Raw genomic sequence first — 26,686 nt, forward strand, 5'->3', positions numbered from 1 at the left:
TAAACATAAACAAATGTTTCCCTGAGTTCTGTGAGCTACTTTTGCAAATTATCAAACCTGAGGCGAGGATCATGATAGATGGTCTGTCAGAAGTGCAGGTGACAACCTGGGGCTTGTGACTGTCATCTGAAATGGTGGCAGTCTTGGGGATTGAGCCCTTAACCAGGGAGGTCTGACACCAGGTAGACAGTGTCAGAATTGAATTAAATTGTACGATACCCAGTTGTTGGAATAGTTGGAGAATTACTACATACATTTGGTGTCAGAAGTATTCTGTGAGTGTATAGGGAAATAGTTTCCCTTTTATAGGTTTACATGTAGAAAAAAAGTGCACAGATCATGAATGAATGTACAGCTCAATGTATTATTACTAAGATAACCCATCTGTATAATTCATTACCCAGGTTAAAAAAAATTACCAGTATGTCCAAAGCCTCCCACATGCATTTATTAATCTACCAAATCCTCACCCTTCTTTTTAGAGATGATGTTTTAGGCTGTTCCTGCATTGCTATAAAGAAATATGTGAGAATGGGCTGGGTGTGGTGGCTCACGCCTGTAATCGCAGAACTTTGGGAGGCCGAGGAGAGCAAATCACCTGAGGTCAGGAGTTCGACCAGCCTGGCCAACATGGTGAAACCCTGTCTCTACTACAAATACAAAAATTAGCTGGGCATGGTGGTGTGCACCTGTAGTCCCAGCTACTTGGGAGGCTGAGGCAGGAGAATCACTTGAACCTGGGAGGCAGAGGCTGCAGTGAGCCAAGATCACACCACTACACTCCAGCCTGGGTGACACAGCAAGACTCCGTCTCAAAAAAGAAAAAAGAAATACCTGAGACTGGATAATTTATAAAGAAAGGAGGTTTAATTGGCTCACAGTTTTGCAGGCTTTACAGGAAGCATGGTGCTGGCCTCTGTTCAGTTTCTGGTGAAGCCTCAGGGAGTTTTCAATCATGGCAGAAGGCAAAGTGGGAGCAGGCAATTCATAGAGAAAGCAGGAGCATGAAAGATGGGGATGGAGAGGGGTGTGAGAGGGGAAGGAGGAGAGGTGGAGGGAAGGAGAAGGTGCCATACACTTTTAAATGACCAGATCTCATGAAAACTCATGGTCACAAAGACAGCATCAAGCACAAGCCACGAGGGAGCCACCCCCATGACCCAAACACCTCCCACCAGGCCCCACCTACAGCATTGGGGATTACAATCCAACATGAGATCTGGGTGGTGATAAATGTCCAAACTATATCAAATGAGGTTTCACTATGTTGCATAGACTGGATTCAATTCAAACTCCTGGACTCAAGTGATCCTCCTGCCTCAGCCTCCCAAGTAGCTGGGATCACTGAGCAGGCTTCAGTCTTTTTTTTTTTTTTTTTTTTTTTGAGATGAAGTTTTGCTCTGTTGCCCAGGCTGGAGTGCAGTGCAGTGGTGCAATCTTAGCTCACTGCAACCTCTGCCTCCTGGGTTCAAGTGATTCTCCTGCCTCAGCCTCCCGAGTAGCCAAGACTACAGGTGTGCATCACCATCCCCAGCTAATTTTTGTATTTTTAGTAGGGATGGAGTTTTGCCATGTTGGCCAGGCTGGTCTCGAACTCCTGACCTCAGGTGATTCACCCACCTCAGCCTCCCAAAGTGCTGGGTTTACAGGCATAAGCCACCACACCCAGCCTCAATCCTTTTTAATAGACCACTTTGACCTATAGATTGTTGGGAAATGTACTCTCTCTCTATATATATATATATATACACACACACACACATATATATTTATATTATATATTATATATTTATATTACATATAAATATATGATATATATATTTAGTTTATTATTCAGCAAATATTTGCTCCCCACACATTCATTATAAGACTATTCATCCTGCCTCATTGATCTAGGATAGGCCATCTGACTTTTTTTTTGACAATCAAATGTGTACAGAAGTAACAGTATGCCAATTCTGATGCTAGGCTTTAAGAGGCACCACATGTTTCTGACCTAAGACAACAGGAGAACATGCCTCAGGTAGCCACTGGACCTTCATCTTACACCCCAGAATGAGACACATAAACAGACTGAATTGACTAGCAGACAACTAGAGTTGCCCTGGTGACCTGTATACTTACTTACCAGGAAGGAAACAAATGGTTTTTGTAAATGCATTGAGATTTTGCTGAGACATTGCTGGCTACATAGCAAAGGCTAACTAATATAATAATAATTTGGTAAATCTTAACAAAGCCTTAGTGAATGAATTCAAGTTATTACTTTGTGAATTCATTTCATGCTTTGTTCACTTCAAACTTATGTTTATTATTAACTGTAGGATAATATTTAACTCTGACACATATTTAATTAGGAACTTCCTGGTCAGTGATGACTCAATACTTCCTTGATCTATTTCAAGATACTACTATTTTTAAGACTAGGAAACCAACTACTAACAAAGTTTTAATTTATTTAACAAACATTTTTCAGGAGAATACAAGGTATCACTAATTTCTTTAAATAGTACTCCCCAACCCCAATATTTTCTTGTCTTTTTATATTATATACATAGTAATTTTTTATTTATACAGTATCAACTTTGAATATTGTACTCATAACCTTGAGAAAAGTTACAATTTATTTTTTGTAAACTAGCAACATCATAGAATATTTTACATGTGTAAAATTGAAGGATAATTGGTGAAATCAAAAATTACAAATTCTAGGCCAGGCACGCCTGTAATCCCAGCACTCTAGGAGTCTGAGGGGGGTGGAATGCTTGAGCTCAGGAGTTTGAGACCAGCCTGGGCAACATGGCAAAATCCCATTTCTACAAAAAATACAAAGTATTAGCCAGGTGTGGTGGTGTACGCCTGTAGTCCCAGCTACTTGGGAGGCTGAGATGAGAGGATCGCTTGAGCCTGGTAGGTGAATACTACAGTGAGCCATGATTGGGCCACTGCACTCCAGATGGGAGACAGAACAAGACCCTGCCTCAAAAAAAATAAAAATAAAAATAAGTACTGTGACCCAAGTCCATGCGTGAGAAAAAAAGTTACAAGTACTACGAAAATTCATTTTAAAGAAAAAAAATTATATATACTTTATAAAGATTGAATCACCTGTGGAATAGTTATTTAAATTTAATGTCTCCATGGAGAATTGAGCAAAGCCCCCTCTCTTCTATAACAAAGCCCTGAAAAGTTCTAAAAATAATGTTCATTTCTGGCCGGATGCAGTGGCTCACACCTGTAATCCCAGCACTTTGGGAGGCCGAGGCAGGCGGATCACGAGGTCAGGAGATCAAGACCATCCTGGCCAACATGGTGAAACCCTGTCTCTACTAAAAATACAAAAATTAGCTGGGTGTGGTGGCGCATGCCTGTAATCCCAGCTACTTGGGAGGCTGAGGCACGAGAATCGCTTGAACCGAGGAGGTGGAGTTTGCAGTGAGCCAAGATCACGCCACTGCACTCCAGCCTGGCAACAGAGCAAGACTCCGTCTCCAAAAAAACAAAAAAAAAGTTCATTTCTGAAGGACCTGAACCGTTAAGAGTATGAACCTAATAAAGCTAGAATTCATTCAGCTCAATCCATTCCACAAACATTTACTGAGAATATGCCTTTTATGTCCCAGCTGGCTCCGTATATGCAAAGAGAAACAAAATCTCAGTGAGATCATAGGCATATAAATAAAACATTCAATAGAATACAAAGTGTGCTAAAATAGAGAATTGCACAGATTATTTCCTGTGGGCATTAAATTCAATCTGAGGATAGAATTATGTTTATAATATTAATGTCTAAATAAGGGTCAACCAATCATTGAAAATGCTTAAATTATGACCTATTTAGGATTAATGTATGAAAACACAATTTTACAGATTTTAAACACCATAATTTTTTTGGTGTATGTTCTGGACTGTATGTTCAGAAATATGTAGACTGTAGAAAATTTACCTTTCAGAATTGTGCCACCAGATTTTTTTTCATTTTTTTCCTGATATTTATGCCTAATATATACAGATGATCTATCTATAGCAAATATATATTTATGATTTCCTTCTTTCAAATTTAATTTAAGCTATTTTGTCTACCTTCTCAAAGCTTCTTTGAGTCAGATATTTGATTTTTTAAATTAAATAATATCCATTTATTCAGTTGTTATTATTTAGTCATAATATACAACAGTAATGCCTGTAATTCTAGCACTTAGGGTAGCTGAGGTGGGCAGATCACTTGAGGTTAGGAGTTTGAGACCAGCCTGGCCAACACTGTGAAACTGTCTCTACTAAAAATACAAAATATAGCTAGGCGTGGTGATGCATGGCTGTAATCCCAGCTACTCCAGAGGCTGAGGCACAAGAATCGCTTGAACCCAGGAGGTGGAGGTTGCAGTAAGCTGAGATCTTGCCACTGCACTCTAGCCTGGGTCATACAGCAAGACTGTCTCAAAAAAAAGACATACACACACACACACACACACACACACACACACACATATGTATATATACACACAACAATAATATGTATTCAACTACTTTCCTTTTTTGAGACAGAGTCTCCCTCTGTCACCAAGACTGGAGTGCAGTGGCATAATCATAGCTTACTGCAGCCTCAAACTTTTGGGTTCAAGTGATCGTTTCATCTCAGCCTCCTGAGTAACTGGAACTACAGGTGTGTGCCACCATATCTGGCTAGTGCTGGAATTACAGAAGTGAGCCACCTCGCCCATTCCACTTTTTTTTTTTTTTTGAGATGGAGTCTCGCTCTGTCACCCAGACTAGAGTGCAATGGCGCAATCTTGGCTCACTGCAACCTCCGCCTCCCGGGTTCATGCGATTCTCCTGCCTCAGCCTCCGGAGTAGCTGGGACCACAGGTGCCCACCACCACGCCTGGCTAATTTTTGTATTTTTAGTAAGACAGGGTTTCACCATGTTGGCCAGGCTGGTCTCAAACTACTAACCTCAAATGATCCATCCGCCTTGGCCTCCCAAAGTGGTGGGATTACAGGCGTGAGCCAGCACGCCCGGCTCCATTCTACTTTTCTTATTTTGTTCCTGGGAGTAGTATCGCTATAGTAGGAAGACATCTTTAAAGGAGGAAAACATTTTAGAAGTTATATTTCTTATATACAGTTCTATACATTTTTAACATTCAGATTTCATCAAAACTGCATATAACAAAGAAATTCTATAATTGACTTCTCATATTAATCTCTGCATTTAAAACAAAACTAATTTCAAATACATGTTAGTATTTATTTTATTTATTTTTATTTGAGACAGGGTCTCACTCTGTCACCCAAGCTGGAGTGCAGTGGCATGATCATGGCTCACGGCAGCCTCAATCTCCTGGGCTCAAGTGATTCTCCTACCTTACCCCCCCCCAAGTAGTTGGGACTACAGGCATGCAGCAACACCGCCTGGCCTTTTTTTTTTTTTTTTAATTTTTTATTTTTGTAGAGACAGAGTCTCCTTCTGTTGCCCATGCTGGTTTGAAACACCTGGGCTCAAGTGATCTTCCTGCCTTGGCCTCCCTAATTGCTGGGATTATAGGCATGAGCCACTGCTCTGGGCTGGTTTTATTTTTTTTTGAGACAGGGTCTTGCTCTGTGGCCCAGGCTGGAGGGAAGTGCCATGATATATGGCTCACTATGGCCTCAATCTCCCAGGCTCAAGTGACCCTCCCACCTTAGTCTCCCAAGTAGCCGATACCACATGTGTGCCCAGCTAAATTTTTTTTTTTTTTGGTAGAGATGGAGTCTTCCTATGTTACCCAGGCTGGTCTAAAATTCCTACTCACAAGTGATCCGCCTGCCTCGGTTTTATATTTAGAGAGCTACTTTTTTCTTGTTCAAATACATATACAAAATTTTCCTGCATTTAACAAGTACAAGATTAGATATGAATGTATTCTTTTAAATGATTTATTATTTCTGTACTTTTTCTATACATGGGCATTGATAGTATGCTATTTGTAGACCTCTTGGTAGTTTGCAAAATGCTTTTATTTTTGCATTATGTTATTTAATCATTACCCTATGGAGGAGGCATTATCATATTTTATAGATGAGTAAACTGAATCTCAGAGAGATTATGTGATTTATCCAGGTCACAGTCCTCTAGAGACAGGCCTGGATGCAGGTTCCTCACCTTGGTGGCTCCTCACCTTGGTGTCAAGTGCTGTCATTCCTCCTCACACTATTCACTGAGTAATAGAATAAATTCTAATCTAATTCTGCTCCTTTAGAATGGCTTTGTATTAGTCCATTCACGCTGCTGATAAAGACATACCCAAGACTGGGCAATTTACAAAAGATGAGGTTTAATTGGACTTACAGTTTCACATGGCTGGGAAAGTCTCACAATCATGGCAGAAGGCAAGGAGGAGCAAGTCACCTCCTACATGAATGGCAGCAAGGCAAAGAGAGAGCTTGTGCAGGGAGACTCCCGTTTTTCCAAACCATCAGATCTTACGAGACTTATTCACTGTCATGAGAATAGCAGGGGAAAGACCTGCCTCTCTGATTCAGTTACCTCCCACCTGGTCCGTCCCACACCATGTGGGAATTCAAGATGAGATTTGGGTGGGGAAACAGCCAAACCATATCAGGCCTTCACTCATTTGCTTTCTTTTCATTTCTACAACCTGTTTAGGTTACACTTGGCTCAGTTTGAAAAAAATGATCAACTCTCCTCTTTTCTTCAAATTACCACACTTGAGCTAAAATAGGACAAAGTAGATGAAATATTATTATTAAAATATTTGACATTTCAATTAAGATACTTGAGGTGATAATCTTTAGTTATATGTGCTATTGTTTTCAGTTTACTGTGAATTATAATGCTGCTGGAACAGTTCAAACAAACTAGCTGGGAGTTTAAATTTATTTTTTAATATTTTATTTTTTATAGAGATAGGGTCTTTCTATGTTGCCCAGACTGGTCTTGAACTCCTGGGCTGAAGTGATCCTAAGAGTCCCTAAGTGCTGGGATTACAGCCATTAGTCACCCACTTGGCCCAACTAGGAATTAAAATTAGAGAAATGATAGTGAAATCTCCAGAAGCTGGAATGTTAAGAGATGTGAGGTAATCTGGTTAAGAAAGGTTTAAAAATTATCTATTGATAAAACACATTTCTGCTTTAATTTTAGTCGTTTATATTGAAAGTCTTTCTAAAATACATTAGCCTACTTTCTTTTTTCTTTTTTTTTTTGAGATGGAGTTTTGTTCTTGTTGCCCAGGCTGGAGTGAAATGGCGTGATCTCGGCTCACTGCAACCTCCGCCTCCTGGGTTCAAACGATTCTCCTGCCTCAGCCTCCTGAGTAGCTGGGATTACAGGCGCCCACCACCACGTCCAGCTAACTGCTGTATTTTTAGTAGAGATGGGGTTTCATCATGTTGGCCAGGCTGGTCTCAAACTCCTGACCTCAAGTGATCCGCCCGCCTTGGCCTCCCAAAGTGCTGGGATTGCAGGCATAAGCCACTGTGCCTGGCCAGCCTACTTTCTTTTTAGAGTAAATTCAGGACAATAAACATTATTCAGTCTTTTTAAAGAAATGATTTATGGGACAGGCACAGTGGCTCATGCCAGTAATCCCAGCACTTTGGGAGGCCGAGGTGGGTGGATCACTTGAGGCCAGGAGTTCGAGACCAGCCTGGGCAACATGGTAAGACCCCATCTCTACTAAAAAATACAAAAATTAGCCACGCGTGATGGCATGTACCTGTAATCCCAGCTACTTGGGAGCCTGAGGTGGAATAGCTTGAACCTGGGAGTTAGAGGTTACAGTGAGCTGAGATTGCACCACTGCACTCCAGCTTGGGTGACAGAGAGAGACTCCATCTCAAAAAAAAAAAAAAAAAAAAAGAAAAGATTTGCTGGGCGTGGTGGCTCACGCCTGTAATCCCAGCACTTTGGGAGGCTGAGGCGGGTGGATCACAAGGTCAGGAGATTGACACCATCCTGGCTAACACAGTGAAACCCCGTCTCTACTAAAAATACAAAAAATTAGCCGGGCGTGGTGGCGGGCACCTGTGGTCTCAGCTACTCGGGAGGCTGAGGCAGGAGAATGGTGGGAACCCAGAGGCGGAGCTTGCAGTGAGCCAAGATTGTGCCACTGCACTCCAGCCTGGGCAACAGAGTGAGACTCCATCTCAAAAAAAAAAAAAAGATTTATGATTTTCACAATTACTACATTAAACATTAGGGTTATTTTCATGATAATGTACGGTAGATGCAGATGTTGATGGTGTGTGGGTATGAGTTAAGATATAGTGTAGGGAACCTGCTTAATTCCCTATACATTCCAGATGATAAACATTAGCGCAGATTTGTTAATAACTGAGAAAAACAAAACTGTTAAAAGCTGCTGAATTGTAGTTATCTTGCTTACTTATTTATTAAATAAACACTTAAGCACCTACTCATTCCTTTTATGTAAAATGGGAATAATAACATAACTTCTCCAAATCTACTGGGGTTGTTGGTTGAAGGCAACAGAAATGAACTCTGATTAACTTATCCAGAAAGAGAATGTATTGAAAGAATATGATGTAGCTCACAGAATCACTGGGAACAGTGAAGAACCAGGTTTGTAAAAGGTATAGGGCCATCCTTTAGGATGTCACTGTTGGCACTGCTGCAGACCCTGGCTGCTATAACCACGCGCACCATTGTGAATCACCACTCTCTATCACGTCATCTTTGCATCTCTGTCCAAATTGCAGGTTTCAGGTGAGAGCATCCAGTTGGCTTAGCCTATGTTCCATGTCATGCCTATACCCTAGCTGCCAGGTCATGAAGAGAAGGACTTTGGCCTGCACCAGTTTCCAAAGTGTGAGGTGGGCTTTGCCTCCTCTAAGACTCAGAATGAAGGATTCTCCAACTAATCCAACTAACGTGCTAAGAAAATAATAGGAAAGGCTGAGCACTGTGGTTCACGCCTGTAGTCCCAACACTTTGGGAGGCCAAGGCAGGAAGATCGCTTAAGCCCAAGAGTTTGAGACCAGCCTGGGCAACATGGCGAAACTCTGGTCTCTACAAAAGACGCATAAATTAGCCAGGCATGGTAGTACAAGTCCATAGTCCCAGCTACTCAGGAGGCTGAGGTAGGGGTATCACCTGAGCCCAGAAGTTGAAGCTGCAGTGAGCTGAGACAGTGCCACTGCACTACAGCCTGTGTGACACAGTGATATCATGTCTCAAAAAAAAAAAAAGAAAAGAAAAGAAAGAAAGAAAAAGAAAATAATAGACCATTTAAATAATTATTAAATTATTGTTTGTTTTTTTTTTGAGATGGATTTCCCTCTTTTGTCTCCCAGGCTGGAGTGCAGTAGTGCTATCTTGGCTCACTGCAACCTCCTCCTCCTGGGTTCAAGCGATTCTCCTGCCTCAGCCTCCCAAGTAGCTGGGATTACAGGCACCCGCCACCAGGCCCAGCTAATTTTTTGTATTTTTAGTAGAGATGGGGTTTCGCCATGTTAGGCAGGCTGGTCTTGAACTCCTAACCTCAGGTGATCCATCTGCTTCAGCCTCCCAAAGTGCTGGGATTACAGGTGTGAGCCACTGCGCCCAGCCTCTTTTAAATTTAAAAGCTCAGTATTTTGGAGAGTTATTAAAGAGAAAAACAGATATAAAAATGTAATTATAAAACTACATGACTGGGCACAGTGGCTGACGCCTGTAATCCCAGCACTTTGGGAGGCTGATGTAGGAGTATCACTTGAGCCCAGGAGTTCAAGACCAGCCAGGGCAACATAGTGAGACCTCATGTCTACAAATAATAAAATTAGCCAGGTGTGGTGGCATGCGCCTGTAGTCCCAGTGACTGGGGAAGGTGAGGTGACACAGGAGGATCACTTAAGCCCAGAAGGTTAAGGCGGCACTGAGGCATGACGGCACCACTGCACTCCAGCCAGAGTAACAGAGCAAGACCCTGTTTCTTTCTTTTTCTTTTATTATTTTTTTTTAAGGGAGGGCATCAGATATTGAGGATGGGGGGTTCTTGCTAAACTGACTTGGCAAAGTTCTTGATAAAACTGGATTTCATAAGGAAGGACACAGATGGACCTAGGAGAAGGTTCACAAGCCTAACTAAAGTTTGGTCAAGCAAATACTCTTGGCCAAAGAAATCAAAACTTGGTAAAGGGGGTGACATAATCAGATTTGGGGGAGAAGGGTAACTCTCTAGGAGTGGTAGAGAGACTGAACTAGAAGGAGCAGAGGCGATGTCAAGAGTTTGGATAAAATAAGATGATGGTCTGTACTAAGGGATAACGAGAGTTAAGGCATCAACTTGGAAATGCCTCATGATATAGAATGAACTGGATTTGGTGACTCCAAAACTAGAGTCGAGGAAGGGAAGGAGTCCTCGGTGACTTAAAACCCAGAAACCAGTGTCTGGTAATACTATACATAGTCATAATAGGTCCGTGGCAAGGGGATTATCTGAGGCAGTGAGGAAGAAAAATATAACGAGTTTCTGTGATAGACCTGTGGGTGTTTAGCCTGCCTCACTTAAAAGTTGGTGACATACAGCTATTTCCTGGTCCCTGTGTTGTGTCTTGGAGTCTGGAGCGATGAAGACCTCTGTGCTCTTAGGCAAGTCCTTCCTCTTTTCTTTATTGTTTTGGAATTCTTCTGGACTCGATCCAGCAATAATTTCAACAGTTGGTTTGACTGTTGAATAGTTTCAATAGTTTCTGATGATTGGTTGTTAGAATGAAAATAAGGCCCTTTGATAACACAGAAATTAGAATTGGGGACATACACCTGGGAGATAACTGTCCTGTCATTTAACTCACTGTTGTCATTTAACTTTGAGTTTTCTTATACCATCACTTCTTGTGGGATCAAGAAAATTATGTTCCAAAGAAACGATGCTGCCATATTCTTGGCGATCAGTTATACACCAAAGTTGGATACTACCTATCCAAACCTTAACAGTGGTTTGCTTTGTTAAGAGGCTTAAATTTCCATCTGTGATGCATTTTGAAATGAGTGGGTTTGATGTCAACCCACTGAAAGATATCCCTCAAAAAACAAAAGGACAAGAGTCATCAGCTCCCACACAAAGTAAAAAATGTGAACCTAATTTTAGCAGTGTTAATAAGGAGCAATTATCCATGAATCGCTGCATCAATAATGCCTGTGTTATAACATCCTCTCCTCCTTAAGGTACAGGAACAAGTGGTACATACTTGTCTGGGAACCAGTTTCAGTAATACTGTTGTATCTGCCCAGAAATGAGTAGCAATATCTGTTACCAGTTTCACTACCTTTTGGAGTTTTGGATAACCTTTCTATACTGTGATGTTTATATATTTTAATGAGTTAATTTTAGGTGAAATTGTAATTCTAACTTTGCATGTGAAATCAAGTTCATATATAATAAAGCTTGCCTATATAAAAAAAAGGAGTTGGTGACATAGATGCAGTTGAAGCTGTTAAAGCAGATGTCAGCCAGGGAAAGTGTAGAGACCCTCACACGCCTATGTTATCTATTCCCACAAAAAAGGAGAAATGAAACCACAAAATTTTGCATATGATTTCAGGGGGATTTGTGGAGTTCCCATCTATGATAAAGGATCCGTGGATCTCAGTTAGAAATTTCTGGGATGGCACAAGAAGATCCAGGGAAGGGTCTTACAAATATTCAATGAGTGACAGCAAAGCTGAAAAACTTAGTCATGTGCCAAATAGTGACATTTGATCAATAACAGATGGCATATACAGTGGTCCCATAGATTACAATACCATATTTTTACTGTATTTTTTCTGTTTATATACACAAATACTTCCCATTGTTACAGTTTTCTACAGTATTCACTACAGTAATAAGCTGTACATGTTTGTAGTCCAGGAGCAACAGGCTATACCATATAGCCCAGAGAGTAAGTTATACTATCTAGGTTTGTGTAAGTACATTCTACGATGTTCACACAAAGACAAACTCATCCAATGATCAATTTCTCGGAATGTATCCCTATGGTTATGTGATGCATGACTGTAGAGATACGGAATAACTTGTTAAGATGAGTTTTTGCAACAAATAAGATGAGTTGTATCCACCATGCTTAACTACAGCACAAGCAATTTTTCTTTTTTGAGACAGGGTCTCTCTCTGTCACCCAGGCTGGAGTGCAGTGGTGCGATCATGGTTCCCTGCAGCCTCAAGCCCCCAACCCAGGCTCAAAGAATCCTCCCACCTCAGCCTCCTGAGTAGCTAGGAATACAAGCCCAGCCAATTTTCTGTGTTTTTTGTAGCGATGGGGTTTCACCATGCTCAAACTCTGGACTCAAGCGATCAGCCCACCTTGGCCTCCCAAAGTGCTGGGATTACAGGCATAAGCCACTGTGCCCTGCCAGTGCATGCAGTTTCTTACAAGTGTCAACTCTCTTGCCAGTTGTTCATCCATCTGTCCCATTTATTCAATAGTAATATTAATGGTAGGCACTGCTTAATGAATGACTACCATGTGAAAGCCACCCTGCCTGGCATTAGGGACACAAAGATTAAGTCCCTCACTATGACCTCAAGGAGTTTTACAGTCCAGTTGGAGGATACTTATAAGTAAACTTAAGTAGCAATAGTGAAATATGTGTTTGAAGAGATATCTGCAATGGGTGTTAAGTGAGAAATGGGAAAGAGCACCAAAAAGCACCTAGGATTTGCATCAAGGGGGTTTAGGGAAAACGTCTTGGAGGGAACAAATAGGCTTTGTTCTGAAGGATTAATTGGATTTAGCTTGGCAATGTTCCAACGTAATAAATAGCATAGCCGTCTGTTCTGGGACACAAAAGTACTGCAGAATGACCTGAATATAAAGGACAAGAAATAGAGAAAGGCAGTGGGTAGAAATGAGATTGGAGAGGTAAGCAGAGCTAGGACACTGGATGCAAGTCATTCCAAAGACAGGCAGGTAACACTGCGCGAGGAAGCCTGGTTTAAAACAGACAGCTTTGTGAGTTTTGGACCGCAATGAATTGGGGACCTCATAACCAGTGAAAACGAATTCAAATTTAATTAGAAGAAAAAAACATGGTCAGGCACAGTGGCTCACACCTGTAATCCCAGTGCTTTGGGAGGCCAAGGGAGGAGGATCGCTTGGGTCCAGGAGTTCATAATCAGCCTGGGCAATATAGAAGACCCCTGTCTCTATAAAAAAAAAAAAAAAAACTGCCTGGCATGGTGGCATGTGCCTACAGTCCTAGCTACTCAGGTGGCTGAGGTGGGAATATTCGTTGAGCCTAGGAGGTTGAGGTTATAGTGAACTATGATTGCACCACTGCACCCCAGCCTGGGCGATAGAGCAAGACTCTGTCTCAAAAAGAAAAGGGCTGGGCGTGGTGGCTCACGTCTGTAATCCCAGCACTTTGGGAGGCCGAGGCAGGCAGATCACTTGAGGTCAGGAGTTCGAGACCAGCCGGGCCAACATGGCAAAAACCAATCTCTACTAAAAATATAAAAATTAGCCAGGCGTGGTAGTGCACACCTATAGTCCCAGTTACTTGGGACGCTGAGGCAGGAGAATCGCTTGAACCCAGGAGGCAGAGGTTGCAGCGAGCCAAGATCACACCAGTGCACTCCACCCTGGGAGACAGAGGGAGACTTTCTCAAAAAAAAAAAAAAAAAAAAAAAAAAAAGAGGAAAAAAGGAAATCCCCATTATGTTAGGCAAACAAAAGCAGCCAGTTTGTGACTGGCGGCTAAATCAAGGAGGATCTTACAACACATTTTAAGTGGTTTGGACTTTATATCAAGAGTCAGAGAGTGCCATTACAGAAATTTAAATAGTGGAGTACATAAAAGACAAACTGATGACGTTGTAAAGACTGGATTAGAAGGGGATAAAACTGTGGCCTGGGAAACTGGTTAGGTGACTAAGGCAGTATGCAAGATTTGAAATGATAGTGGCCGGAAACAAGATAATGGTAGTGGCTATAAAGAGGAATTTGATACATTAGAGAGATATTATAGAGCCAGAAGCAAAGGCACTCAGTAATGGATTGAAGTGTGGGGCGAAGGAGAGAAAAAAATCACGAAAGTCATTAGCTACAAAAAATCTTTAAAATGTATTGATTTATCTAGGTGTGGTGACTCACACTTGTAATCCCAGCACTTTGGGAGGCCAAGGGGTGGGGGGGGGGATTGCTTGAGGCCAAGAGTTCAAGACCAGCCTGGGCAACATAGCAAGCCCCTGTGTTTACCAACAACAAAAAAATTAAAAAAATTAAAAAAATGTATTGACTTCTATTGGTTTGCCAAATGAAGTTTAGTATTAAATCCAAAATTGAGTCAGAGCAGTGTGAAGTGAGACAGCCATCTTCATCTTCTCCCTCTTTTTTTGTTTTGAAATTTAGTTTTATATACTTAAGACTTACCTTCTGGCAATTTGGAATTAAATTTCTGAGATTGCTGTAAATTATTTCCTTTCTTTGTTTCTCTTCCTCTTTCTTACTTCCCTATTTTACTCTTAATATTTTATTGTTTTAGTTGAATTCTAAAACATCTTATCAGAACTTAGAGTTTTTATTTCTCCACCCAGAGAACCATGGAGTCTTTAAGTATCAGAAATTTGTCTCCTTGTCAGAATCTTCTAGATTTCCAGAAGTTTCCAAGTCGCTACATATAAATGTTGCAGAAAAACGTATAATTCTCATGTGCAAGTAGGCTTTTTTCAGCAGATACATTTAGCATTATAGTCAATTGTTATTTCGTTGCCTTAAAAGAAGCTGTTTTCATTGTAAAGGTGATGTGTTTTTACCATATAATTCAAATTTGCATAGGTACTTCATATTTTAAAAGGTGACTCACAGATACGTCACTAATAAAAACAGTAACATTTAAACGACTGAGAAGGTAGGGGCTCTAAATAAAGTAAATGCGTCGGCGAGGGTAGGAGCGGGAAGAGGCAAAAGGGTGCGAAATTCCCATCCCAAGCCCCCTCCTCCAAAGACCGAATGGCAACTTAGTTGTGCGGGAAGGTTCCCCCCTATGCAGGGCAGCCCAGTCCAAGCTGGCCCGATGCAGGGCCGAGTGAGCAGTGGTTCTTGCCGCAACCTCCACGCAGCCTCGCTGCCGCCCAAGCGCGGACACCTGGTTCCTGGGTCCCCCGCGCGGAGCCCCGGACTCCTCGCCCCCTCTCCGAACAACTTTCTCCCTGCTTGAACTGATTCTCGCTGTTGGCAGACTGCACAGTCACAGCATCCAGCCGGACAGGACCTGCTTTGCCGGGACTGGAAACAACTACCGCGGCAAAAGAGGCCGTTTCGCCGTGGGAAGAACAAGAACTCCCGGCTTGTCCAGGGGCAGCCCCTCCCTGCGCTGCACGGCGCCTACCCTCGCCCCAGAGGCTCTGCGCCGCGGGCGGGGCGACCCCGGGGGTCGCGCGCCCTCTCCCGGAGCGCGCGCCCGACGGCCTGCCGCGGCCCCGGCGCCCCCGCCCCCTCGGGCGCTCCGTAGCCGTGACGTGCACGCCGCAGTGCCGGGGACTCGGCGGGGCGCCGGCCGGCGGGCGGAGACCGACTCGGGATCTGTCCGAGCAGGAAGCCAGCCTCAGCCCGGCCGCTGTCGCCGCCCTGTCCTGGTGCCCGTCCGCGTCGTCGCCCTCTTCACTGGCCCTCATCACTTCTCACCGCGCCCTCCAGCTTCACCGGTACAGGTAGCCCCGCCGCCGCGCACCTGCCTTCGCGCCCGCACCGGTGAGTGTCCCAGAGACCCACTGCGGGGCGTCGGCGCCGGGGTCTCGCGTTCCCTGGCCCGGCCTTGCTCCCGGGCCTCCTCGAGCAGCTCCGGGGCCGACGCTTCTGTTCACTGCCCGAGGACGCGGGTGGGAGAAGCAGGTGATGGGTGGGCCCTGGGCAGCAGTGGGGCCGGCGGTGGTTCTCGTTTCCACCGAAAGACAATCAGTCTCCTTTCATGGGTTCTCATCACCAAGGTCCCTTTGTGTTTCTTCCCTGGCTCCCAGGTAGAAGCACAGCACTCAGGTGCCTAACTCGGACTTGGACACTCCGTGATAGTTTTATTTTCTGTTTTGTAACACGCTTAAAATTCAGTGCAGGGAGAGCGCAATTTGCTCTGAGATGTGAAGATCAAATGATACCATTAATAGTCTAATCATGTAGGAGACCAGATCGAGACTTTCTAAAGCCTTATTCTTAGTCTCTAGGTGGTCGAGTACCTTGAGTATGTTAATTTACGGATATGCTACTGAACAAGAACTTTTTTTGTTAATTTCCAAAAACTCCCTAAAACGATTAAAATGCTTAAACTCTGGGATTTTTAATTTTAAGTAGGACATAATTTGATGGGGTTATTGCTAGAACATCCGTGTTTAAAAGTATTTCCATACAGTTTAAAAAATTCATTACTTTTTTTTTTTTTTTTTGAGACGGAGCCTTGGTCTGTCGCCCAGGCTGTAGTGCGGTGGTGCGATTTCCGCTCACTGCAACCTCCCCCTCGCGGGTTCAAGCAATTCTCTGCCACAGCCTCCCGAGTAGCTGGGATTACAAGCGCCCACCACCACGCCTGGCTAATTTTTTTTTGTATTTTTAGTAGAGACGGGGTTTCACCATCTTGGCCAGGCAGGTCTTGAAATCCTCACCTCGTGATCCATCCGCCTCGGTCTCCCAAAGTGCTGGGATTACAGGCGTGAGCCACCGCGCCTGGCCAAGTATTCTTTACATCTTACCTGGCATAAAGTGATGTGGTGGAGGGATACTTAAATCCTGATTTACAAGTATTAGTGAGAAATGAGGAGCACTGCCCTAACTTAATAGACTTAACTGTACGGGCTAAATAAGCCTCATTTTTTTTTTTTTAATGCTCTGGTGGTATAGATGCAGTCTATCTAAATAAAGTCAGAACTTGAGAGTTTTAAAAATTAACTTTTTTTTTTTTTTGAGACAGAGCCTCGCTCTGTCGGCTCACTGCAACCTCCACCTCCCGGGTTCGAACGATTGACCTCCCTCAGCCGCCCGAGTGGCTGGGACTACAGTAAGGGCGCGCCACTGCCCAGCTGATTTTTGTATTTTTAGCAGAGACGGGATTCGCCGTGTTGGCCAGGCTGGTCTCGAACTCCTGACCTCAGGTGATCCACTCGCCTCGGCCTCCCAAAGTGCTAGGATTACAGGGGTGAGCCCCCGCGCCTGGCCTGAAAATTAACACTCTTAAGATTTAGCTGAAACTTATCTTCACACCATAAAACGTGAATCTTGAACTTGGACTGGTAGTGGTCATGGTACAAAGGTTGGCGGCAAAACAGCATTTCTGTACAAATTAACTGAACTTCCTAGATGTCTTGGGTTGTGGTTTTCAAACTGGAGAATGTTTAGTGAAAAAATTACCTTTGTGCCTTTTTTCCTTAATTGTAGAAACCGCCACAAATGTTACAAAGTGGGCTATAGCCAGAGCTTGAAACCATGCTGCCGTTCAAAATAGCTCACAGACTTTTATATATACAGCTCATTTTGAGTATTTTACGTTACGCAGGAATTGCATCCACATTGGTAAACAGAAGTCATTTTAGTCTTATGTACATTTGCCCATTATTTTTGTATTTTTTGTGTGACATGCTGTTTATCATTCTCTCATCTTTGTAAGTTACATTTTTGTTTTCAGAAACCATTGTAAATGTAACAGAAGTATGAATGACATTTAAGGAAAGATCATGATTAAAAACTGTATAATATATAAAACTATATATGATATACGTATATATTCTTGGTTAGTGCCTAGAAACATGAGCAAGAAAAATGTTATGAACAATTACAATATTTAATGTAAATTAATGCAATTAAATATTGTATTAAAAACAAAAGATCGTAAATCATAACCAGTAGGGATTATCTGAAATGGATTTTTCCCTGTTTATGTTTACGTGGTCAAGTTTTAAAATAACAGTGGCCAGGAAATCTGAGAGAGGCTGAAGGCTCTGTTCTCATCCTGTTGTGACTTTGCCTGGAGTCTGTGGTGTATCATGTAGCCCATTGTTTAGACAACTGGGCTGTATCTGGGTTCCAAAATGTAGCTTTCTTTAGAAAGTTTTAAAGACTTTGACCATGTGAGGCTTGAACAAATACAAACATCCAAACATTCAAAAAAACCCATTTTAACTTTCTGTTGATAGTTGAGACTCCATATTTGACATGTAAAATACCAGTTTTAAGAAGAGTTTACTAACCTCTGTGTAGTTTTCATTTTTATATATTAAAATATCTAAAAATATTGGGAAGTGTTATAACTTAAATAAATCTCAGAGTTTATGCATTTTTTTTTTTCTCTGAGATGGAGTCTTGCCCTGTCATCCAGGCTGTGCAGTGGCACGATCTTGGGTCACTGCAACCTCCGTCTCCTGGGTTCAAGTGATTCTCCTGCCTCAGCCTCCTGAGTAGCTGAGATTACAGGTGCCCGCCACCACACCTGGCCAATTTTTTATTATTATTAGAGATGGGGTTTCACCATGTTGGCCAGGTTGGTCTCAAACTCCTGAGCTCAAGTGATTTGCCTGCCTTGGCCTCCCAAAGTGCTAGGATTGCAGTTTCATAGAGTTTAATTATGATACCCATAGTGAGATATTTCATAATAATTTGTGAACTGGCCCTTTACTAGTATAAGATTGTTGCACATTTATTAGGCATCTTCCATAATTGGACAGATCACAGATTGAGGGGCTTGATCTATAAAATAATTTTCTAGGCTAATGGTCTTGTCCTTTTACAGATGAGGGAGTCTAGTCTCAAAGAATTAAATGCTTGCTCCAGAAGGGCAAAGTCTGGATTCACACCTGAGTCATTTGACCACGAAGCCCCTGTTTTTTCCACCAGAACAGTTTGCCTTGGTTTCAGTTCACTTGGTGGACTGTTTAAACCGGCAAAACTGGTATTATGTCAAAGAATGTAATTCAAGGTTTGACAGAAGCATCCAGGAGTAGATATGATAGGCCATGAATGTAGTTCTGGAACAAATTTAGAATCCTGTGTTTGTGTCTTCATTCTCAAGTTGACAGCCTTGAACAGTGATGCTGCTGCCTTCTCATTTCTCGTATAGTTCTAGGACATTATATGTATTGTGCGTATATGTATGCTGTTAAACATATGTATGTGTTTAACTTTGATAGGTTTGTGAGAACTAGAATTAGATTGTAATGTTCCTGGTTAGGATAGAACTTTAAAATTTTCCTCTAATGAAAAAGATAATTATTTATGCAGTAGCTATCCTTTAAATATTACATAATTAATTCTCTAATCTTGAGAGGGGGGACTCGTTTTTAGATTATGATTAAATTGTCACTTAGAAACTATTAGTACAAATCTTTTCTATGGTCTGTGGAATATCCCTTGAGCTGCAATAGACATAAATGACAACAATGAGCAAATAAGCCCATTTTTTTTGGTAACAAACTAGGAATCATGCATTTCAGCAGTAGGATGTAGTTGGGTAAATGAGCAGAAGCAAGGTAGGAAGGCTGAGTTGGGTGGCTACCATTACGGATTTTTTCATTATTTGCTTTGAACTATTAGGAATTTTGCATCTCAAGGATATTCATATTCAACTGTAAATACAGAACCACCACCTAATATAAATTAGTAATATTACTAATATAAATTGGTAATAGATCTGTGACACACACATCAAGAAGTAGAGTTAAATAAAGTTCTCTTTTGGAGCCATTATATCTATATGCATGTATCTGTGATCTATATATGTGTGTGTGTGTGTGTGTGTGTATATATATATGTTTTTTGGAGACAGAGTATCATTCATGCCACATGCAGTGGCAAGATCTCGGCTGACTGCAACCTCCGTCTCACAGGCTCAAGTGACACTCCCACCTCAGTCTCCGGAGTAGCTGGGACCACAGGTGTATGTCACCATGCCTGGCTAACTTTTTTGTGTTTCTGGTGGAGAGGGGTTTTGCCATGTTGCCCAGGCTGGTCTTGAACTCCTGAGCTCAGATAATGTGCTGCCTCGGGCTCCCAAAGTACTGGGATTACAGGCATGAGCTACCGTGCCTTGCCGGCATTATATAATGTTCAGAGGAACCAGGATCTTTTCATTTAAAATGGTTCTGATTTTATTTGACAAATTTGAGTGGACTAGAATCTTTAAATATTTTGCAACGTCTTTCTAGTTACTGTTTTCAAAAATTAGCTTATTTTTCTTATTGATTAGTGTAAGAATGACATAATGGTTTGAGAAATGACCATAAGTCCACCAAAAGTTTTCCCTGTGAGTACTGAAGCATAGAAAGTAAAACCTAAAGAAGAAATCTGGCATCTTTAGAAATCTTGCTGGTGCTAAAGAGAGAGGAAATAATTTTTTATAGAGAAGGCATGTCTCAAGTGAAACCAAAACACCAAAGCACATTCCTTCAGTGTATATTCACATGGGGTAAATATGATGCTGAGTAATGTGCACAAAGGAAACTCCTGACAAAAACACAGTCATCTTTTGAGTATGTTAGGTCATTTGTTATTTCATTTGAAAATAACCTGGCTGGGGCGTGGTGGCTCACACCTGTAATCACAGCATTTTGGGAGGCCAAGGTGGGTGGATCACCTGAGGTCAGGAGTTCAGACCAGCCTGGGCAACGTGGTGAAACCCCATCTCTACTAAAAATACAAAAATTAGCTGGGTGTGGTGGTGGGTGCCTGTAATCCCAGCTACTCGGGAGGCCAAGGCACGAGAATCACTTGAACCTGGCAGGTGGAAGTTGCAGTGCACTGAGATTGGGCCACTGCAGTTCAGCCTGGACGATTGAGTGAGACTCCGTCTCAAAAAAAAAAAAAAAAAAAAAAAGTAAGCCGCTGACTAACCTTTACAAGGTAATATATTTTGTGTGGCAGAATTTTTTGATTTCTGATATATGTGGATGAACATCTTTTTCAACAGATATTTACTGAGGGCCCACTGTGTTTTAGATATGACAAGTGTGAACTGATTCCTCCCTGTGCTGGCATATCTTTGGATCCAGGAAATAGGAAGAGTTGCAGAGATATGAAAAAATAATTAGAAACCATCCATTTGAAATCCAAAGACATATACGGTAAAAGCTAATAACTTATATTTGGATGGCATTTTATTGCTTTAAAATATTTTTGTATGCATTTGGTCCTTAAGACAACTTGATGAAGTAGATTTAGTAAATTTATTCCTTTTCTACAGGTAAGGAAATGGACACTCAAAAAATTAAAAATACTGGCTGCATATGGTGGCTCATGCCGGTAATCCCAGCACTTTGGGAGGCTGAGGTGGGAGGATCACTTTAGCCCAGGAGTTTGAGAACAGCCTGGGCAACATGGTGAAACCCTTTCACAAAAAATATTATACAAAAATTAGCTGGGTGTGGTGGTGCACGCCTATAGTCCTAGCTGTGTAGGAGGCTGAGGTTGGAGGATCTCCTGAGCCCAAGAGGTCAAGGCTGCAGTGAGCCGTGATTGCACCACTGCACTCCAGTCTGGGTGACAGAGCAAGATCCCGTCTCTAAATAAATAAATACATTACTTAAAATTAAGTAACTTGTTCAAGGTTAATGTGGCTACTTAGAAGCATCATCTCTGTGTAGTCCCAAAGTAGTAAGTCCTCCACTTTCCCCCTATTGCTTATGTATTTAACCTCACATTATGGCTTCAAGTCAGGTGGTTCAGGAAGTTCTGAAAAATTAGGGTCACTAAAATGGTGATTATTAAATTGTTACAGGTTATTATTTTTTAATTGAAGGTAGAAGATGAGCATGATGCATCATTATGGAACTACTTTAACATTTTAAATAGATTGCTAGACTGAAATTGGTAATTAGCTTTTCTAGTTGGAGAATTTTTAAAGAACAATTAGTTAAAAAAAGGAAGGAGAAAAATGTTCTGGGGGAATTTTGAAAATAACTTTTATTATTTTGTGCATTGGTAGTGATCCGATAGTTACAACTGTCTTTGTAAAGACTCACTAAAGAACTGTGTGTGCGTCTGTGTTGGTTCCTTTATGTCTTCATTTATTTAAAACATACTTGAGTGTCTACCACGGACCAGGCACTATTCTCAGTTCTAGGGATACAGTGATTAAGACCAAGCCCCTGTACTGACATTTTATTGTTGTTTTGAATTAAGTTAATTATAGACTCTTCATACTAGGATGTAATCAACAGGGCTGACCCTAAAGTTGGGAAATAGGCAGTTGTCAAAATTGTGCAATTTAAAGGCTACTGCATGACTTACTTGCTCTGGAATATTCCTGACCTGTCTGTCGAAGACTCCCAGACTATTGGGTTATGGTGCTGTTACCAACCTGCTTTGATAAATATAAGTATGTTCCATCATTTATCACACTTTTAGCAAAGAAAACTGAGAGAAAATAAATGGGAACTAGAGACAGACTTCTGATGTTCTACTAGGATGTGTGACACATCACAGAGGTGGGCGACCTTGGTGTGGGAGTGATGGGTGTGGGGAGTCAGGATAGCTTGTTGGGTGAGGGGTGGGAATTGGGGTTGGAAGGAGATTGGGAGGGTATTACTTGCCTAACTACTTGGTCGTCAGGCTTAATCCTCTCTCTGACAGCCCTGGGGTTCCAGAGTTGCGTTTAAGCACAGTGCTTTCTTGTCCAGCTCCTGGGTAAGAGGATAGGCAGACCTGAGGCAATCCTGGTTTTGTCACTCATTAACTTGGCCAAATTATTTCATTTCTCTAGGCTTCAGTTTTCTCATCTATAAAATGGAAGTAACAATATTACCTACCTGGTGCGGTTCTTATGAGGATTGAATTAGATAATAATACATGTAAAACACAGATCACACTGGCTAGCATATAGTGTACATTCATTATTATTGTTGTTACTGTGTTTTTTTTTTGTCATGTTTAATGTGGAATTTTCATCCAAAAGCAAGAAAAGCAATATATTAGTGATTTGGTTGGAATCTTGAAGTTGGCTTTTTTTTTTTTTTTTTTTTTTTGAGATGGAGTCTCGTTCTGTTGCCCAGGCTGGAGTGCAGTAGTGCGATCTTGGCTCACCACACTCTCTGCCTCCCAGGTTCAAGCAATTCTCCGGCCTCAGCTTCCCGGGTAGCTGGGACTACAGGCGCGTGCCACCATGCCCAGCCAATTTTTGTATTTTTAGTAGACATGGGGTTTCACTATGTTGGCAAGCTTCCCTTTTGATTTATGTGCAAACTGGAATTAGAGAACTACTAGCTTAAACTTTTTCTTTATCTTTTGGTTAGGGAGGGCTTCAACAAGATTAACGACAATTTGCTTGGGTTAACCAGGCAGTATGTGGTAGAGGGAAGTGAAATATGTTAACCAGAATCTCTTCATTGACTTTTTTTTTAAGCTTATTTGGGGCTTATAGCATTATATGGAGAAGACAATGCAGTGTTAAATTTCGCACCTAAATTAAATTGTAATGACTGTTTCAGCTTTTTGTTTGTTTGTTTGTTTGAGATGGAGTCTCGCTCTGTCACCCAGGCTGGAGTGCAGTGTTGCCATCTCAGCTCACTGCAAGCTCCGCCTCCTGGGTTCACGCCATTCTCCTGCCTCAGCCTCCCAAGTAGCTGGGACTGCAGGCTCCCGCCACCACACCCAGCTAATTTTTCTTATTTAGTAGAGATGGGGTTTCACTGTGTTAGCCAGGATGGTCTTGATCTCCTGACCTCGTGATCCGCCCGACTCAGCCTCCCAGAGTGTTGGGATTACAGGCGTGAGCCACCGCGCCTGGCCTGTTTCAGCTTTTTAACTAGCTTCATTTGGAGGTGATTAGTTAATATTAGTTAAAATTGTTAATTTTTAACAATTATACAAATAGTAAAAATGTATAAATACATGTTTGTATAGATCTTTTTTTTTTTTTTTTGAGATGTAGTCTCACCCTGTTGCCCACGCTGGAGTGCAGTGGCATGATCTCAGCTCACTGCAATCTCCCCCTCCCAGGTTCAAGCGATTCTAATGTCTCAGCCTCCTGAGTAGCTGGGATCACAGGCATGTGCCACCATGCCCGGCTAATTTTTGTATTTTTAGTGGAGACGGGGTTTCACCATGTTGGCCAGGCTGGTCTCGAACTCCTGACCTCAGCTGAGCCACCCGCCTCAGTCTCCTGAAGTGGTGGGATTACAGGAGTGAGCCACAGCGCCCGGCCGTTTCTATAGATCTGGTCATTTCTATAGATCTTAAAAACTTTTAAAAACTTAGATTTCTTTAGATAATGTGCTGTTGAATAATCAGACTTGGCATTGTTAGTCATATCAGGCAAAGCCCCAAAATGAAGGAGATTTTACCCCTGATGGTTCACATGAAGAGGCTATTTGCAGAGGTTAGAGAACAAACAAGTGTGGTAAAGCGCTCAGGGATTAGAAACAGTAAGAAACTCTTAGTTCTCCAGAAATTACCAGAGCAGAAAGCTGGCATTGTGGAGGAGGGCTAGAGGGAGCTGCGGTTTTGAAGCAGGAGGGGCGTGAAGGGAGGTTCCCTGATCTCTCCTCCCTCTTCCTCCGAGTCTCCGCTGGTGACTTACTTTACTAGAACCCAGCTGGGGAGCCCAGGTGATTTTTTTTTTTTTTAAAGCTCATTCTCCCAGTGCAAGAGCAGAGAAAGAATTGAGGATGTGAAGGAGCAAATGGAGATAAACTAGGACATTATTTAGAACCTTTGGGGATTTGTAGCATTTCCTTGGTACATTTTAAAAAAAACTTGTAGCATTGTGATACATCTGCAAAATACTTGGGACTAATTGTTTTATACATGCTTTCAGAAATAGTTTAATCACTTTCTCATTTAACTGAACAATTATTTTAGGAAATTTTGATGATCCGTATAACCCAACAAGAAACATAATCTAGGTCTGTTAACACAAAGCACTTTTGTTAATATGCTGTTATACTTTGCTGAGGTTTTCTGAAATTTTCTTCACTAGGCAGTCCTGGTTTAATGGAATACATGTTTCTTTCATTAAAAATCTTTAGTGACAAAATTAAAACTATTTTGGCAATAAGTCTTTCGCTTTTCTGGAATTTATACTTGTATTCACCTGCAATTTTTTTTGACAGCAAGAGCACTAGAACATAGTGTTGATATGGTAATAGTTCATAGAAGCAAGACTATTGGGAAATAGTTGTTCGTCCTTCCCAAGTCCTTTTGAGGACACATTAAATTTCTGTATAAATCTGTTGCAGTTTGCTGTTATCTTGCAGTTGCTGATATTTTGCTAATGCCAATTTTACCTAGTTAATCTTAGTTCTGGCAAAAAGTTTGTGCTCTTTATTTTGGATAGATTCCTTAGGGGTTACTAAAGAAAAGGATTTCTCTTCTTAAAGAGATGGTATGAAGGATTCTAGGGATATAAGTAATACTGCCCCCAAAACAATTAGATTATGACTTATATTTTCTTTCTTCTCTTGAGGATTCCAGGGAAAAAGAAGTACAAGATCTTACTCAGATTAAGAAGCAGCTAGAGAGGGCCTTGTTCATGACCTCCAGAAAAGGAAGAGCCGTATTGTGCAGGGTTGAGCAGATTAATAAACATCTGGCTGAGAGAATTTAGCATACAAATAAAGTATACCTCTGGATATAAATGTTATAACTGAGTTAAAAAAAAACAAATATGTTTCCCAGCTTGTCTTTTTTAGAGAGTATGGTGAAAATGAGAAACAGGTTTGGAATCAACTGAATAACACCTGTGGTTGGAAACCAACCATTTAGATATTTTCTCTGTAAGTAGGCTTTTTTGTTTTTTTAAAGGAGTGATTTTCAAACTTTTGTGGGATCTTCTAAAAACATATTGTTTATTTGGATTGACACTGATGGAATCAGTATCCCGCAGGAGATATTTGAGGCTCTTAGTTTTTCCATGTTGTATTCTTTGAATTTCCTTGATTTGAGGATTGAGTTATTCCAGAGAGAACTTTTCTCTTCTTCCTTGTTATTTTTTTTCTAAAATTAGATGAACCAGCTGTGTTTTGGTTTGTGGGCATGATTTGCTGTCTGTTATCCTTTTGGTCTTAGTATCTGGGGGAAGAACAAAGAACCTGTGTGTGTTTTGAAGAGGAATGTATTAGTTTCTCTGCTCTTCTTGTTCATCTTGGTTGATCTTTAAGATGAGAAGAACGAAGAAAATACTTTATGTACTTATTATTCTTGTGTTTGATATTTCAAACAAAACTGTGGCTTGTATTGGCCACTGAGATGATGGAGAAAACAGATGAATGTAAAGTGAAAAACTAGTCATCATGTATTCAAATGGCTAATTGAAGAGGTTTATGTTAAAGGTTTTCTTTCAGGTATGGGAGGAGGGAAAAGAAGGATGGAAATTGAGTGAGTTTGACCATATGACCGCTGTCACGACAGATGTTTTAGCAACCAGGAAATATTTATTTCAATCAGAATTTAATTTTATATTTTATAGGGATGCATTCTACTAATAAGCCTTTTTTTTGGAAGGAAAGTGAGGATAAGTTAGGAATTTATAAACCAATTTGGTGATTTTAGTAAGTCATTAGTAGAAATGGAGATAGCCTGGTGGCTGCATATAGTGATGCTAGTATGTTAGAAAATGGGCTGTTAGAACACACACACACACACACACACACACACACAGACACATTTTTTTTTTTTTACTTTTTGCCAGATGTGCAACTGTATACAGAGGGCTATTATTTATTAAAGGTGTGTTTCTGGAACTGGCCCAGAATGTCATGGACTTTAGTCCTGT

At 41.4% G+C, this 26,686-nt stretch overlaps 1 protein-coding gene across 10 annotated transcripts in view; it reads left to right on the forward strand.

Annotated features, from left to right (window-relative positions):
* Positions 1-15,409: 15,409 nt before the first annotated feature.
* MYO6 (myosin VI) overlaps positions 15,410-26,686 on the forward strand; it is a 166,246-nt gene continuing 154,969 nt past the window's right edge. For 6 of the 10 annotated variants that reach the window (XM_031012144.3, XM_031012145.3, XM_019029274.4 and 3 more), the window contains exon 1: positions 15,410-15,696. The gene's annotated coding sequence lies outside the window, so the exon portion shown is untranslated. Of the gene's footprint in view, positions 15,697-20,916; positions 21,042-26,686 lie in introns of all 10 variants that reach the window. The other 4 variants (XM_055390794.2, XM_055390797.2, XM_055390801.2 and 1 more) reach the window with 1 other exon arrangement.

The sequence above is a fragment of the Gorilla gorilla genome, chromosome 5 (genome assembly GCF_029281585.2).
Source record: "Gorilla gorilla gorilla isolate KB3781 chromosome 5, NHGRI_mGorGor1-v2.1_pri, whole genome shotgun sequence".
In the NCBI taxonomy this organism is placed as follows: domain Eukaryota; kingdom Metazoa; phylum Chordata; class Mammalia; order Primates; family Hominidae; genus Gorilla; species Gorilla gorilla.